Below are 16416 nucleotides of genomic sequence, written 5' to 3' on the forward strand. Positions count from 1 at the left end.
TTTTTGAACAGAGAGCAAGAAATGTCCAGCTACCTGAACATCTTTTTATGGAAGCTGTAAATGATGGCGGCCCACAAGCCCAAAACACAGTCCATTAGGAGAAAAAGCTGCAAATTTAGAAATTATGTTGCAGGAAGCCAAAAATGAAAATACAAAAATGATGCAGAAATAAAGACATAAACCTCAAAAACTAATTCAACAGAAAGAAAACACTGCATTTCCAGACGACGTAATGCTCCAGGCCTGAAGGGGGAGCTGTTAGTGGAGCTCATCTCCTCCCAATGGAGCTGTTTCAGGTGTTTTGTAGCTGATTTGCCCTCGTCAGCCACCATAGTAAATGACCAATAAAATAACAATAATCCTGGGGGCAGACATCAACACTGTGTATATTGTTGATTTAGTATGAGTGGCATGGTGGTCGCATGACGATAGAGAATCACACAAATTACCAAAAATATCAGTTAAAGCTTCTCACCAGCTGCTCATGCAGATCAGAATAAGGTTTGTTTTTCATCTGTTACATTAATTAGAGGGGTTATTAATAAGATATTGAGCCCTATAATGCAAATAACAGATTTTATTTACATTCCCTGCTCTGATTGATTAAAAGCAAAGAGCACTTTCCACATTTTAGTAGCAACTATTAAAAAATATGGGGAAAATCACATTTCAGGCCAGTGGATGACTTTTTGATCAGTCAGACAGAAGGTGTTAGGTCTGAACAGCATGATTTATGTTTGCCTCTGTAATTCAGTTTTGATTACCATTCAAATGATGCGCCCTAGTGCAATGAGATTCCAGTAGAGAATAAAAACCAAATTTATGAACTTGGGTTGATTTGTGTTTTCATGATACAAACAAACTCCCTGAATTCCTTTTCCAAACAAAAATGAGGAGTAGTGTCAGACTTTAGGGGCAGCAAAACACTTTTCACCTTCTGCTGAAAATTCCTCACCGGAAGCAGACAGTGCTCTGACCCACAACCTCCAAACAAATCACCACAGACACAGAGCGCCTCAGCCTGTGTTAATGTAGAAGATAAGAAAACCAGCAGGAGACATTGTGCAGAATGTGTTTTCTGGCTAAACAATGTTACAATTTACAAGATTGAATCACTATGAAACTGAATAGGTATTTGATTCATGCAAAAATAAAAACACTAAAACACCACCGTCCCTTTAGTCACAACCAGTGTTTGCATCATCATCCCATACAGTAGCCCATCCTCTGACTCCTGCTGCATGCTTTGTGTATTTGAATTTTAAACCATACCCAAAGTAATGAAGAAATATAAAGACAACTCTTTTAAAAACACAAATCCATTGAAGGAGTAGCATATTTCTAATCCAAAACAAAAGTACTTTAATTTCATTCCCCAGCTGCATAAATGTCTTTCTACAGAAGTGTAAAGGATTGATCTCATACACACACACATAAACACCAACACACACCAAATTCACTCTGTTTAGAAGTGCCCATAAACCCAGCGGTCGGTCATACACTACAAACTCAACCTACATCTATAAATTTTACTCTTATATATTACTCTCTCATTTGCACACACACACACACACACACACACACACACACACACACACACACACACACACACACACACAGACACACACACATGCATGCACGCACACACACACACACACACACACACACACACACACACACACACACATCTTTCCTCTACTCTAGTCATCATTATAACTCTTCCAGCTGGTTGTTTTATGAGGTCACTGGGTTGCCTCAGGTTTTCTCCTCTGTGATTGACAGGGTGAACCGAGGTCATATGTGAAATTTTCCAATAATCTGGAGCTATTATGTGTCTTCCACTGAATACATTTTTCTTTTTCTATCCCCATATTCTTCTCTGTCTTGATGTGGTTTGATTTTTTCCCACTCCACAGTAGCCTTTAATTAGCCCAGCGCTGCCTGAGCAATTTTGAGAATGGGTCTGGAACCTCTTAATCTTTTTGTATTTTCAAGAAGAATTGTCTATGGGTCCAGACTATGTTAGTTAGTTAGTTAGTTAGTTTTTTATTTTCACTGTGTCATACACCAAAGAGGTGCCCAGCCCTCATGGGCTAACAAGACACACCAAAAGAAATAAAGAACAATAAACAAAAGAAGATCTCCACATACACTAATCCGGGATCTACAGTCATCAGAAAGCACAATCCACAATCAAACATAAAGCGCGCCCATGCGCTTTTGGTAAGAATTAAACACATACTGAGCTAAATAAAACACTTTTTCACTAAACAGGTATGCTAGTCTACAGTCATCGGACACAGAAAACAAATCAGGACAGTCCGGGGTCATTTTAAGAAAGAGCTTATGTCTACAGTCATGATAAAAAGGACAGTAAAACAAAATATGCATTTCAGTTTCTACCACTCTCAGGTCACACAGGTGACACTTTCTATTCTCTTCTGGGATTGAATGGAAACGTCCCGTTTCAACCGCCAGAGGCAAGATACCACATCTCAACTGGGCACAAACAGACCTATGAATGCAATTGGACAGACATGCAACTAATCAGATCAGCAAACTATGTTATATAGAGCACCCCCCATGACATCAACATGTCTCACCATTTGCAGTTCAGTATAGCCTCAAGTAGGACTCTGTGGGCTTTACAATACAAATTGGCAATGTTCACTTCATGTCTCCCACATCATGAACTCTGTACTGCCAGGCAGCGATCCCCCATTTGGTGGCTTTCCTGTTCGACCATCAAATAAAAAGCAGCCATTTCATTGTGTCCCATGGTTTTGGTGAGCAGTTGGTAAATTAAAGTTTTACCCAACACCCAATAGTGGATTCAATAGCCGCGTTTCCACTGCAGGAGTTCCTGGTAAAGGGAGGGGGTAGGAACTTCTACAGGAACCGTCCTGCCAACCGTCCCTCTCGGTGGCCGTGTCTCCACTGCAGACAGGACCCACCGGGCTCTGATGGCGACGTGCAACAGTTTGGATCACCGCGAGGTCGTTGGTGCAGCGTTTTTTTTTTTTTTTTCACTGCTCTTGTTGTTTTTTTCTGTCAGTATAGACGCTTTCTTAAAAAAAAAAAAAAATGCCATCTCGATCGTCAGGTAATCCCGCGATCGCCTATTTACCACTCTTTTTTTTTTTACCAGGCCTACTGCTACTCTCGTCTTTTATTGAGTTATTCTCTCTTTTTTCTGTCCATTTTTCCGTTTTTTATTAACGTTGGGTTGTAAAAATGCATCTTATTTTGGGGCTTTCTCTTAGCGTCACATGATCCTGCTTTGAGTCTGACCAATCAGCACAGAGTAAATCTCAAGCCCCACCAGGACTTCTTCAGGGCCGATCTGAGAACCTACCCCCAGGTAGGGACTCCGTTCGGCCCCGTAAAAGTTCCTGTAAACGGCCCTGTGGGGGAGGTTCCTGCAGTGGGGACACACACCAATAGGGCTGGCCCCGTAATATTACCCCCAAGTTCCTGCAGTGGAAACGCGCCTAATAGGCTTGTTTACTGTGGGTCAGTGGCAGCATCATAAATGCTTCAGTGGCGCTCCTCTGTCCATCAGTGTATCAAACCAGCCCTGTTGTAGACAAATGGTTGCTATTGGCCCAGCCTGCCTCAGGACAGCCTGACCTGAAGGAGGCCGGACCAATGAGCTCGCTGACAGGTCTGGTTTCCAGGCTAGGTTTCACTTCCCTGTCAGATTTTTTTCCCCACTGTCCCATCTTTTATGGGCACCTCAGTATTTGTCGCCAACAGTGACACTGAAGTGAATCAAATGGCTTTCCATTTGCTTGCTTGTTATGTCATCTGTCAGACACAACGCAGACGCACAGTTTGGCAAGATATTAAGGGAGAAGATGCTTTAAAATACCTGGTTTGTTCAAGGTTGGACAGTTGCACTTTTAGTGACTGATTGGTGTTGATAGCATTTGTTGATTTATTTTCTCTTTGCAAGATTTTGTTTCTTTCAATTTTTTTACGTTTGCCTTTTTTGTCTTCCTCTCCTTTGGGCTCTTGTTTTATATGCTGAGTGTTCAGGCGTTTACCGTGATGCCACTCACTCTCACCTCAGCTGACATGATAATCTGTCATGCATCATGCCAGAATTGACTCGCTACGAGACAATTCAGCTGTCAGTACTAGTCAGTCAAAAAACTGAGTTTCCGATTTCTGATTCTACTGTATAGAAAAAAAAATTTCACATGTATTTCCTTGAACTCTGAACACCATCTGCTTTCAGCCAATGAGCTTGTTTGTGACTAATTGCGACTTCATTGTCAATATCGACATACTTTCCCACCATATGAAGTCTAAATCTCAAGATGTCAAGGTTTGTCTTTCAAACAGAGCAGAGTAAAGCTCCTGTCTATTTTTAGGAAAAGGGTTAGAGGCAAGAGAGAGATGTCAGCCAGCCATATAATACTGCATTTATGAATATGTAACATAGCTTCCAGCTAAGAGTACGTGTGCATCTGCCTGTCTATGTGACAGTGCACTATTAAGAGTCTGTGTGTTTTTGTATTTTTCACTCTGAATGCCCCTTTCTGTGGGTATTTTGCTATTTGTCTCTGTGTTTTTCATGTCTCTTTGGGTGCATATGTGGATTTTTTTTTTTTTTTCAAGTGTGTGTGTGTGTGTGTGTGTAAGAGTGTGTGCTTTTTGTTCTTCTCTTTCCATGCTGAATACACACAGGGTACAATGTACCAGCTTTGAATTAATTATCCCAGCTTTATTGAATAAAAGCCAACCATAGTACCAGTGTGGTTTTAAGAGCTTACTAATGCAGCTTAATCATTCTGTATGGGTTCAACTGAATTACTAATATTGGTTCATGTAATGCAAGAGAGACCTGGTGATGGTGAATCTGTTAAGCTGCTTTTTGCCGAAGTTTACATTTTCTGTTTTCATCACTAAACAATACTATATTGTTTCTATTAAAAACTTTTTATACTATCTGTACATTTGTAAATGACATGACTTTATAAAGGTCATGTTAAATCAAAGACACTATTCAACTCCCCATAGTGGTTGTGTAATTAACGTTCAGCCTTCTGATTTAATAGAATAATTAAAAGACTACTCGTTATGTAATCAGCATGGATGGATAGATGGATAGTACAGCCAGAATTAATTGCATTTAAAAATGTTATTTGCAGCACACAGTTTTGGCCACAGTCATATACACATCACTTCTTTCAAGTATTACTGTAAGTACTTCTAGAAGGGTAGTGGAGTCAAAGATACAATATTTATTAAGTGTAGGGAGTAAAAAAAACTTGAAAAACTTTCCTTTTTTCTTTCTTTTTTTTTAACTATATTTTTGGGGCTTTTTCGCCTTTAATTGAAAGCACAGTCGAGAGAGAGACAGGAAATGGGGAGGCAGAGAGGGGGGAATGACCTGCAGGAAAGGGCCACTCGATGCGGGATTCAAACCGGGGCCGCCTGCAGTGAGGACTGTAGCCTCAACACATGGGGTAGCTGCTTACTAAGTACTCTACTCTAGTAAATTTATTGTGTTACTGTCCATGCTTGATTATTTGTGTCCTCTCAGAGACAGAGGGTAGAGAACTGCAGTAGATAGAAACGTGGCTTAGCTGTGAGTTCATAAACACAGTCGAGGCTTCAGAAGAGGAGGACAGCCAGTAGACCGCAAAAACTCAAAATAACTTGGACTGTAGATAAAATCTATTGTTGACATCCCCAGTGACCCAACTCCTCCCTTTACTCCTGGTCCTAACACCCACAAACTAGAGACACCAACAACACAGAGCTACTGAAGCATTGTGTTACTTATTGACTTTTCATGAAAGAAGATTTGCCAGCCATTCTCTGATTAACACCTGTATTTCAATTTGTATTAAACCATGAAATCTGAAATCCTTATTTGAACTCTCTGCGAAGGCTTTGATCCTTTTCTGATGACTGACATTTTTGTTTTGTTTTGGCTCAGTACTCTGAGCTAACAACATTTCAAATGAAACAGATGAGTTTCAAGTGTGTTTTGCATTGTTCACTTTCATCCTGAGTTTGCAGCGTAGGACTCGTAGCCCCTCAGGGTCTGTGTGAAAAGGTCTACAATTTCCTGCACAGTTAACAGGAGCAGAACTTAAGCATTTTAACTTCATGGTCAATGCTTCATTTGAAATCCAAACAGAACAGACCCAAACAAATCAGTGTTTCTGCTTAGGGACTGTGCACAATGAATAGCTCATAATATTGCAAATTGCTAATACATAATACAGATTTTCAACTAACCTTGCCACCATTTCTATGAAAATCATAGTAGATATGTTTTTTTCATTATAAGTTTTTATTTCAACACATTTAATAATACAAGAAGGTATATCACATACTGAACAGAGGATTGTAATCACAGTAGTATGAGCATCAGAGTTCATGTTCTCAGGGTCAAACAAAGCTTTTGGATGCACTTCAGTTAAATATATTAGTGTACAGACTCAAATACAAATGCACACACGCAGCTGCAGGTTTCTCATCTAGTAAAACAATTAACAAGCCGAGAGGAAGTTTGTTGAATCATTTTGGCATCTGTGTGTCATTGGAGCAGAATCTCTTCTCTCCTTCTCTGGTCCGTTCACTGTAGGCCCAGCCCTGCACCTGCACAATTAGTATGCAGACGGTATCACATACACATGAATAGTTATCAGCACCCGGTGGCAATTATCAGCGTGAGGTTAAGTGACAATATTGCCATTTCAAAGATTATTGAAATCTACATGTCTTGTAGGTAGGAGCAGGGTACATACATAATTTGTGTTGTCACTGTGTCATGCATGTGTATTACTGCACATCTGTGATTGCAGCAGGCATGTGCTCCCACACCCAGCCCTCCACTCAGGCCCCCATGCCGCCAAAATACCCTCGCAGCCTGGCACTTTGTTAATGAATCAAACTGGAAGGTGGTGAGAGAGTTATGAGCCAAAAAACATTTCTAAACATCAAAGCTTTGTTTTTAATCGAGACATTGTGCGATCAAAGATGAGAACATGTTGCTTTGTCTTGCGTCATTACAAAAATGGAGATAACTCACTACGCCATGGCAAGAGATTTAGATAAATGAGTTCGTATCTATCGGCTGCTCTACAATACAGTGTGCGCTCTGTTCAGGAATCCCAGGCAGCCAGGCAGGAGGTCACAGCTTTTATCACTGTCTCCCAGCTGGACAGCAGCAAACCCAGAGCTGTCACTTTTCCCCTTTGAAAGACGACAGTCCCATTTGTGTGCCATCAAGTCAGCTGAAACGGAACGTACCGACTTACCTGCAATAATAGAAGCATGTGCAAACTCCTGGCAAGTTGATCCAGTGTTAAAGCATCATGCAGAAACGAGCAAAGACTAAATCTTTAATCTTCTACTTGGAACAGACAGAATAGTTTTATCTGCTTCTCCTAGGCAACGGTTCTTCCCATAAAGCACGCAGCTGTGAGACATGCACAACCAGGCTGTTCATTGCTTTGCTTCACAGGCCAGATTATCTCAAATTTAAAAAAAAATGTTTAACATGCCTCGAGGTTCAAAGCTTTTGAAGTTTTTTGTTTTGTTTTTTTTAACTCTGTAGATTATTTAACGTATCAAAAACATGCACACAGGTGGAGATGACAAGACCATAAACGTCAAACCATAGAATCCACTACTGTTATGGGTTTACTAATTGTAGTAAATGATTGTTATATTACATTGGGCAGAGATTCAAACCTAGTTTTGGTATTAGTGAGAGAGACCTGCCATGTTTTGTCAATTTTCCTGGGGCATAAAACTCATATCTGAGCTTCTCCAATTTGTGGCGCAGCATCACTTCCCTCAGCCGTGGGGTGTGAGTTGAGCTCGGGGCTGTGGGATTTTCCAATTCAGAAAATTAACCGGGGAGCAAGTCGTGATACAAAATCTATAACATGTATATTTAGCTTCAATTAAGTCGTTTTTTTTCCCCCCTCATTTGAAATACCATTTCTTTCTTTTTTTCTCAAAGATTTACAATGTGACAATATCAAGTTAAATTATTTCATTTATTTGAATACAAATAGATTTCAATTATATCTGTCTGGATCTAATTAATAATTGTGTCAAAGTGTTGACACTGAACAAATACTGTAGCTCATGTTTCAGAAATACAGTCTGTAGCTTAAATCACTGATATGATATGAAAGAAAGTTCAGATGGATCATGGAAAGCCAGTTGAACCAAGCAGGTCATCAGGTCTGCTCAGACACCTCAGTGATTCACAGTTGTGTATTTTCAGCTTATTGACATTTCAATAAGACTGTGATTAAAGCTGTGGTGGCTTTAATATTGCGGCAGCGGGCCACCACCACCGCAGAAGCTGATAATATGATGTTCTTCTCATATATGTGTAGATATACAGGTTACTGTAGGAGTTGGGAGTTTTCCCAGTTGAATTCAGTTGCCTAACATTTAACTTTGACTAAAATGTTATGTATAATTTCTCAGTCAGAGAAATATTCTTACATGAAAATGATTGAGTCCTCTTTTCACCTCTGCCCTTTTTTTTACTTCCTACCTGTCTCCCTGTCAGTTTAGTCAACACCCTGTCTCCTCCTCTGTAAACTATCTTCTATCGAATTGGCATCTTTCCTGCCTAGACAAATAAAATCCCAGAGGCCTTTAAACATTTTAACTAAGAGATAAATGCATCCTCACCTCAATACACGTCAAAACAAGCACATCCGATCTGTGGCTCTATAAATCCAGTAAATACCTAACCGATTCAGTTGAAGGTTACCTTGTTTTGTTGATGCACACAAACAGCCAAGTGAGCTGAGCGCTCCTGGCAATGTTACAGCTGTGACAACAAATGGCAAATAACCATAGTGTTGTTATTTATAAGGCACTTGCAGCTGGGAGACAGCAAGAGAGAGAGAGTGAGGATGAGGAGAGAGAATGGCAGATAGAGGGTGTTATTATGGGATAGTGGAGGGATGCAGCTCAGAGTTGTGCAGTGTGAGGTTCAGATGGAGACAGTAGAGGACTTAGGAGATGCTCCAGTAAGAATTTGAGTTGTGTGTATGTGTGTTTGTGTGTGTATACACCTTTTGAACAACTCAGTGACATTGATGGACAGACACATGCTTGCAGACAGATCAACATACAGGCAGATATGTCTTTAAAGTGGCAGATGAGCTGACAGGCTGACAGATTGAAGCAAACGAGCAGACAAGCAGGTAAAGGCTGGAACACAAAAGCAGATGGACGAGAAGATACACAGACAGTCCAAGTGATAGACAGGCAGACTGACACTCTAAATATTCTGCAAGCCTGATACTGTAGGTAGACAGACATGTTGAGAGTCGGCAGTCACTCGGGTGGACAGACGTCTGTACACTCATACATTGTAGATGTTTGTTGACGTGGCTGATGGCTGACAGACGGTGACAGACACCTGAAGGCTGTAATTCAGCAACAGCTCGCCAGTTCAGACCATTTCAAATAATAGCACCTCTAGCAACAAGCATACAGTAGGTGTTAAAGATGCAACAGGTGGACAGCTCTGCCAAGCACAGAGCTGAAAACTACTGCATCTGCCAGCCTGTTCTGAGATCAGATGTTATCAGATGTTTTTGCAGGTTTTCTTGACCTCCCCATATACTTTTGAAACATTATATATATAAAATGAATAAATGCTTATATTATAGACTTATGTAATATGATTATATATCCAAACTTTATTTGTTGATATTATATACTATAAACATTCTTATAACAGACAATGAGATGAATAAGAAAAACTTGTTTATACAGTAATGTACATGAACAGCATTGATGTTTGCAATGAGTTACAGAATATTAAACTCAGCATATATATATATATATATATATATTTTTATTTTTTTTTATTTTATTTAGCACAAACAATATCATATAAAAAACAACATGAGCAATCAACATGACAGGGATGTGCAAAGGGGAGGTATGAAACCCAAAAGGGCTTATATGAAAACCTCACCCACATATTCAAAGATCAAATTTGTTACAGTAAAAACAATAACATGGGAAAATAATTAAACAATTAATAATATATTTTATTATACAAACTCAGCTGTGGCTGTTTCATAAACCTAACCCTTCACATATCCAGAGAATGTATTTTTGTGATATAAATATAATCCTTTCTATGTGACATAGGTGGCAGCCTTATTCTCTGTGTAGGGACATGTAGAGTATGTAATATATTACATTTCTGTATTGGCCAGCCTGATGCAAGAAGGTGCTGAAAAGGAACGAGCCAAATTCATTCAGCCATCACCTCCCTCCTCTTTGAACAGGTTGATTTTGTTCTGCTGGATGCTGCTTATCTGCTGCTCTCTTTAACAGCAGCAGAGACAGTTCTCGTGGCTTTGACACCCAGCTCGCCCAGGCCCAACAGATCAAAGAGAAAAAGTTAAAGTGGACTCACTGTAAAGCCGCAAATTCAGACAGCTTCTTTAAACTGAAAAAAATCCATGGCTGACAGTGTTACACAGTGTATCTGTGTTACTCTGAAAGGTCAGCTATACTGTCAGGTCCTGTGCTGGAGCCTGAAATTACCTTGATGTCTTGTTACTGAAATATAGCAGCAGTGCAGCGTGAACATGAACACAGGAAGGAAAATCATTATTTTTAAGGCAGCACTGAGCAGAGCCTAAGTATAGCTATTATTTCCCAGATCCATCCATAAGATGTGTTGCTCTATCCCATGTGAGTGCACACTGGGTATTTTACTACTGTTGTTCATTTCCTTAGTGCCTGCAAAGACTTATATACTTTTTTCTTTATAAGTGACCATTACAAATAAAGTACTTTAATATTGGTCTCCGCCTCTTGTATGGATGAATAATGTATGAGCTAGTTAACATGTGTTGACACTTTTTCACACAAGGAATTCTGTGTGACTCTTCTCTTGTGTAAGTGTTGGGAGTTAAAGTACATTCAGGAATTGATTACATAACACCACAGTCAGGATGGCCAAAAGATTAGAGCAGACAGCTTGTGAAAAAAAACAAAAAAACACTTGCAGCTTTTGAATTAGTCATTTTGTCTGCCTGCTTGGCTTTTTTTGGAGTTGTTGTTACATGAAAGTGAACATACAGCGTCGGGTAGAAACTACCATGTCAAGTGTTTGTTCAGGAAAACGGCTGGTACTTCTCAGGCTGCAGAATAAACACTGACATTAATGATGAGAGCAAATTTTCATTTGCGCTCATTTCTGTTCGACTTTTTTTTGTCTGTTTTCTTTTTTTTTTAAATAGAGTGGTTACATATTTCAAGTCTTACTTTGTCATTCTTAAATGGATGTTTTTACATCATTAGCAGAGGTCTGTTACTGTCAAATGTCTAGGAAGCAATGGGGACAAAGGAGAATGAATAGAGAGAGGGGGGGAGGGAGATTGATGGGGCGGTTTCATGAGACAGAGACAAGGTAATCACAATAGAACTGGTTTTGATTAATGATAATTACAAGCAAAATCATTGCTATCTCCTGATGTCACCTCAATCGCTCATGCTCTCTCGCTCCCTCACACAAACATTCAAAGAACAAACTATACAAATATCTAATTAGATCTACTCTGAATGCAAAATGCCACACAAAGTAGATAAAGATGAAATATGGGATTCACTGCAGTCTTTTGTTGTTTTTTTGTGCGTGTGTTTATATGTATAATTTCTATTTAAGCTATCACAGGCTTCAGAAGTGCAGATGAAAGAACTCTATTCCATGATATTTACAATATAAAACAACTTCCCTTGTGTATTCTACATTCACAGTACCAACAAAGACGAGTTTGAGGATTTACAATAAGCAACCAAACAAGTGTGACTTTGTTGTTTGACTCTTTTTTTTTCTTACATCTACTAAGAGTGTTTGTCACCTAAAGTTAACAATCTTAAAACATAACAAATAGCAGATCAAATAAACATTAACTTATAATTTATAACAATATTATCAGACTTTATTTTTTGGAACGTCCATATTTAAAATGTTAAACCCCTTTACTATTTTATGTTGTCTGTGATATATCAGCATTGCTTGGTGCACAGCATCATGGGAAACTGTTGGATTCTATCCAAAGTCATTGCTACTGCTTGTAGCAGTGTAAGTGAGCAGAAAAAAAAGGTGAATTGAAAAAGATAAAAAAAAAAAAAAGCTAAAACAAAAGCTCCACAGAGACACAAGCCTCATGTGCCCTTACACACACAGTTGCATACACACTCACAGTTCAAGTAATAGGCCTACTCATTTATATTCAGTTGGATAAAGGGTTCACCTGCAATACCTGGAGTCCATTATTTCATCCAACACGATAAATTTGACTAAAAATCTCTCCCCGCTCTGTCCCACATATGGATGTATTACTGTAACGCTTGAACGTTGTTCATTCAAGTTGAGACCGTTTGAAAGATACCACACTGTTTGACTGTCGGCTGACAATTACAACAATCTTGTGAAGCAGTAGGTGAGAAGAGGGCAATGAAAAGGGAGAGGGGGGAAAACTGCTGTGACACTTGCTGACAGAACATAGAAAAAGAGAATCTGCTTGAGAGTTTCAGAGCGAGCTGCAAAGACCAGAGAGAGTGATTGACAGAAAGACGGAATGACAAAAGTGGAGGGGTTGTGTGTGAACCAATATGGCAGAATGGAGAGAGGTAGGAGAGAGAGATGTGGGATTAGAGAGCGAGGGGAGAGTGCCAGCGGGTACAGAAAATGAATTTTGATTATTCAGACAGAGCTGAGCAGAAATAAGAAACAGAAAAAAAATAATTACTTATATGCCCTGGAAACTGTAATAAAATCAGCAATATTGGCTCAATATTGCAACGTTTTAACTAAAGCCAACTGATCTAATGTTAAATCCTCTACGACTGTTTGAAAAACTTCATTTATCCAGGTTGCTGCTGTAAAATGCCAGTACCTGCCTTATGTGAAAAACCTCTTGGATTTCAACCAGCATGCCTCTACAAGCTCTTGAAATTGTGAAGACATGTGAACTGAAAATTAAAGCCTTCCAGCTCTGGCCACAGCAGGACAAGAAGTAACTTAGAGAACTCCAGCCTGTAAAGGTTATTTCTCTAGGCGGTTTACACCCCTCGCTCAACAGCCTTCTAATGAAAATCCTTCAGTCAATTAGCAACCCTCTGGACAGCGACTGGAGTGTTGTTATCTTCAGTCTGTCTTCATGCAGACTAGCGGTGACCAGCAGTTGTTAAAAAGAGTCTAACTTTGGCTACAAGAGTTTGGTAGCGATATTGAATATCTGATTTGTTGTTGTTGTTTGTTTAAACAGCACATGAAAGCTTCAACCTAGATGGCTTCAAAGCAGCTGGAAATAGAGGAGTATTTAGATGATTTATTCAGAGACTGAATCTAAATTGTTTTTATTTTGTCATTCTTTACGCAGCTGTTTCACTGTGGATTCATTCCAAGATGAACTGCATGGAAATATGCATCAATATCCCATTCTTTCAATGGTTATTGCAGATGATTGCATTATAGCTTTCCCTCGCTGTGGCGATTTGGAACAGCCTTGAATGGATGGCACATCATATGAAGTAGGTTCCTTTTTGAGCATATGTCTCCATAACACTGGGAAGACACTGTACAGATAAAACATCCATTCGACCCTGAATGAATCGCTTTCAACTAACTTTAAGTTCTGCCAGATCAACTTTTGTTTTTATTTTTTTATTTTAGTTTCGAAACATTTTGCAATGAACAACAATCACAATAGTTTCTTTCTATTCAGTTCCACAGTCCAATTCCCCTCGTAGCAGCTGTTTAGTGTGTTTTAATGTTAATATAACCTTTTTTTTTGCCTGGCTCAATAGTTTCCAGTCTCTCAGGGCAGTGTTGTGATGCTAATAAACCAGATTTCTGTACCTACTGTAGACTGTGCTCATACTTTCAGTTTACCTCTAGGTTTGACTGAGAAAGGTAGTTCTGTTGTTGGATGTTACACCATACTATTGTGTGAGTCAGTGCAACATACAAGGTCAATAAACTTGCACAGCTCATGCCGAGCTTAAGTGATTATAAAAAAGAGAGGCCGATAATCTTGACTAATAATATTTGACTTATCTTAAGCTGGCTGCGCTGTCTTCAGGGCACGGCCTCCCACACCGACCACATATCGTAGATCAAACATGGCTGTCGTGCAGAGAGAAAAAAAACCTTCATGAGGCATTGCAGAGCCCAATGAAACCAAAGCAAAAATCACTGCTTGGCACAGAGGAAAGATATTGTAGTTTGGTGCAGATGAAGAGACGCAGAGAAAGGAGGAGATTGAAAGCAGTGACGGAGCCAGGATTGCAGTAGAGGAAGAGAGAAATGAAAAAAGAGGAGCATGAGGAGGGACAGCGAAAATAATGACACATGGGGAAGATGATATATGATGAAAACGCTGGAGCTGAACTAAACAGGCTAAAAAGGGGAAAAAAACATAATGAGTGAGACAAATGAATGACAGTGGCTATAAGAGAGAGGCCCACAGAGTGGAGGGTGTCATTGGCCAACATCTATCATTACCCTCATTACTCTGTCTCTCCCTTCATGCTGCTGAGACTCTGTCTAATGTTTACGTCCTTTAGTCTACCAGTCTGAATATGGGCTTGTGGTTGTGTGTGTGTGTGTGTGTGTGCGCGCGCCATCCATCACTTTGTGCGCACAAAAGTCTGTTCACATTGTCTCAAATCTTCGATGGCCACAGGGTTCATCTTTAGGGTTAAACTTGTCGACTGAGCATCTGGAGGCAAAAGTCAATGCAATGTAGAGCAGAGACAATGTGTGTGTTTGTGTATGTGCTTGTGTTGTTATCAGTATCGGGCCAGCTTGCTGTAGTTAGGACAGCAATGACTAGAGAGAGTATAAGGGGTGGGAGGTGGGGAGATGGTGATGCATTCGCGTGCGAGCGTTTGTGTGTGTGGGCAATGGGCATCCTCTCCATTGTGCTACTTTACCTCTGTCAAGTAAAGCCATTGTGAAGGAGAGAGGGATGGAGGAATGGACGACAACTGTAGCTGAGGTCTGCTGGGATGTTGCCTGGAAGCAGTAGCCTGGGGGAGGGAGAGATGGGTGGGAGAGGAGATGCAGGAGGATGAACGTAGTTGGATATGAATAGAGTAGGCGACGGCGTTAAGTGGAAAATTGAGATTCTTGTGTGGAACAAGTGGGAAATTCAAAGAGAGAGAAGTAGGGGGAAAAGTAATGAAGGGGCGGGAGGAAGAGCAAAATACTAAAAGAGGAGAGCGGAGAAATGAAACAATCTTGTGTTTCCAAGTTGTTGTGCGTTGATTGACCGTGCTCACACAGTGTATCAGCCCACTTTTCATTTCTCTTTGTGCGCAGGCATTTAGACAGTGAACGCCTGAAGAAATGTTGATATGTTGGGTGAGTTCATGAAGCTTCTTCCCTTGATCCTAACCCACAGTTTGGCTCTCTACTCATTACAAAGGAATACACAAAACTTTCATGAGCTAGCTGGAGGCCTTGGGCTTTAAGACACTAACCACACAAACACAAAGCTCCATGTTTGGATCCTGCCAAGGACTGCTCTTATCCTTCTTCTCCCCTCCCTCATTTCTCAACAACTCTTAACTCTACACTTCACATTTTATTTATTCAAAAAATGATCATGAGTTTGGACAGGATGGAGCAGAACAGTAGACACAAATGCCTTGTTGAGGGTTGTCACAACAGGAGAAGCTCATGTGTGAATAATACAGTAAAATGAATGATGGGCGTGTAGCGTGTATTTGTAGCTGTATTTTGCTGGCTGGCTCAGTGTCACTGTAATACAGACAGCAGAGCCATTCTTCATATTATTACCTTTGCTTTTTCTACTCTGTCTGCTGTAAAAGAGGATCATATTTTTGGATATATATTAAATATATAAATGAAGAGGATTTACTTCAGCTTTAAAGTCATCACCCAACATATTATTTTTTCAATTTAATCTTAACTCATTGAGTGCCGCGCTCCTTTCCAAAGTTTTAGTCAAGTGTACCGGCAAATTAGACCATATTTGACTTTTTATTTTAGAGCCATAGTGTATTCTATATTATTGCCACCAACACATACTGTAGCTCATTTGAAAGGTTTAACTTTATCCTTCAAATGGCCACAAACCGTTTGTTTCTACGTGCCTCCGTTCCTGAGAAAAGTCAAGCTAAACATGGCTGGGTTTCACCAAAATCCCTCCTTTTTTTCTAGAAAAGGAGATAGAGCGTCTTTTATGAAAGGTGCGCTGTTTGTGTCTGTCGCTCTTCAGACACTCGCATTTCTGGATCAAAGGGCTCGTATAAGATAAATATACACAACAATTGTTGTTCTATTCACAAAACCACCATCGGGGGCGGGGGGGGCGCCACTAAACAGCAATAACACAGACGCACCGTGCCGTGTCACAG

General features: G+C 40.0%; 1 protein-coding gene across 1 annotated transcript in view; it reads left to right on the plus strand.

The window, feature by feature from the left end:
- Positions 1–16416, plus strand: part of LOC146968159 (protocadherin-15-like) — a 147921-nt gene that overhangs the window by 108143 nt on the left and 23362 nt on the right. The window lies entirely within an intron of this gene.

This window comes from Trachurus japonicus, chromosome 19 (assembly GCF_045865225.1).
Source record: "Trachurus japonicus isolate A0001 chromosome 19, Traja_1.0".
NCBI lineage: Eukaryota > Metazoa > Chordata > Actinopteri > Carangiformes > Carangidae > Trachurus > Trachurus japonicus.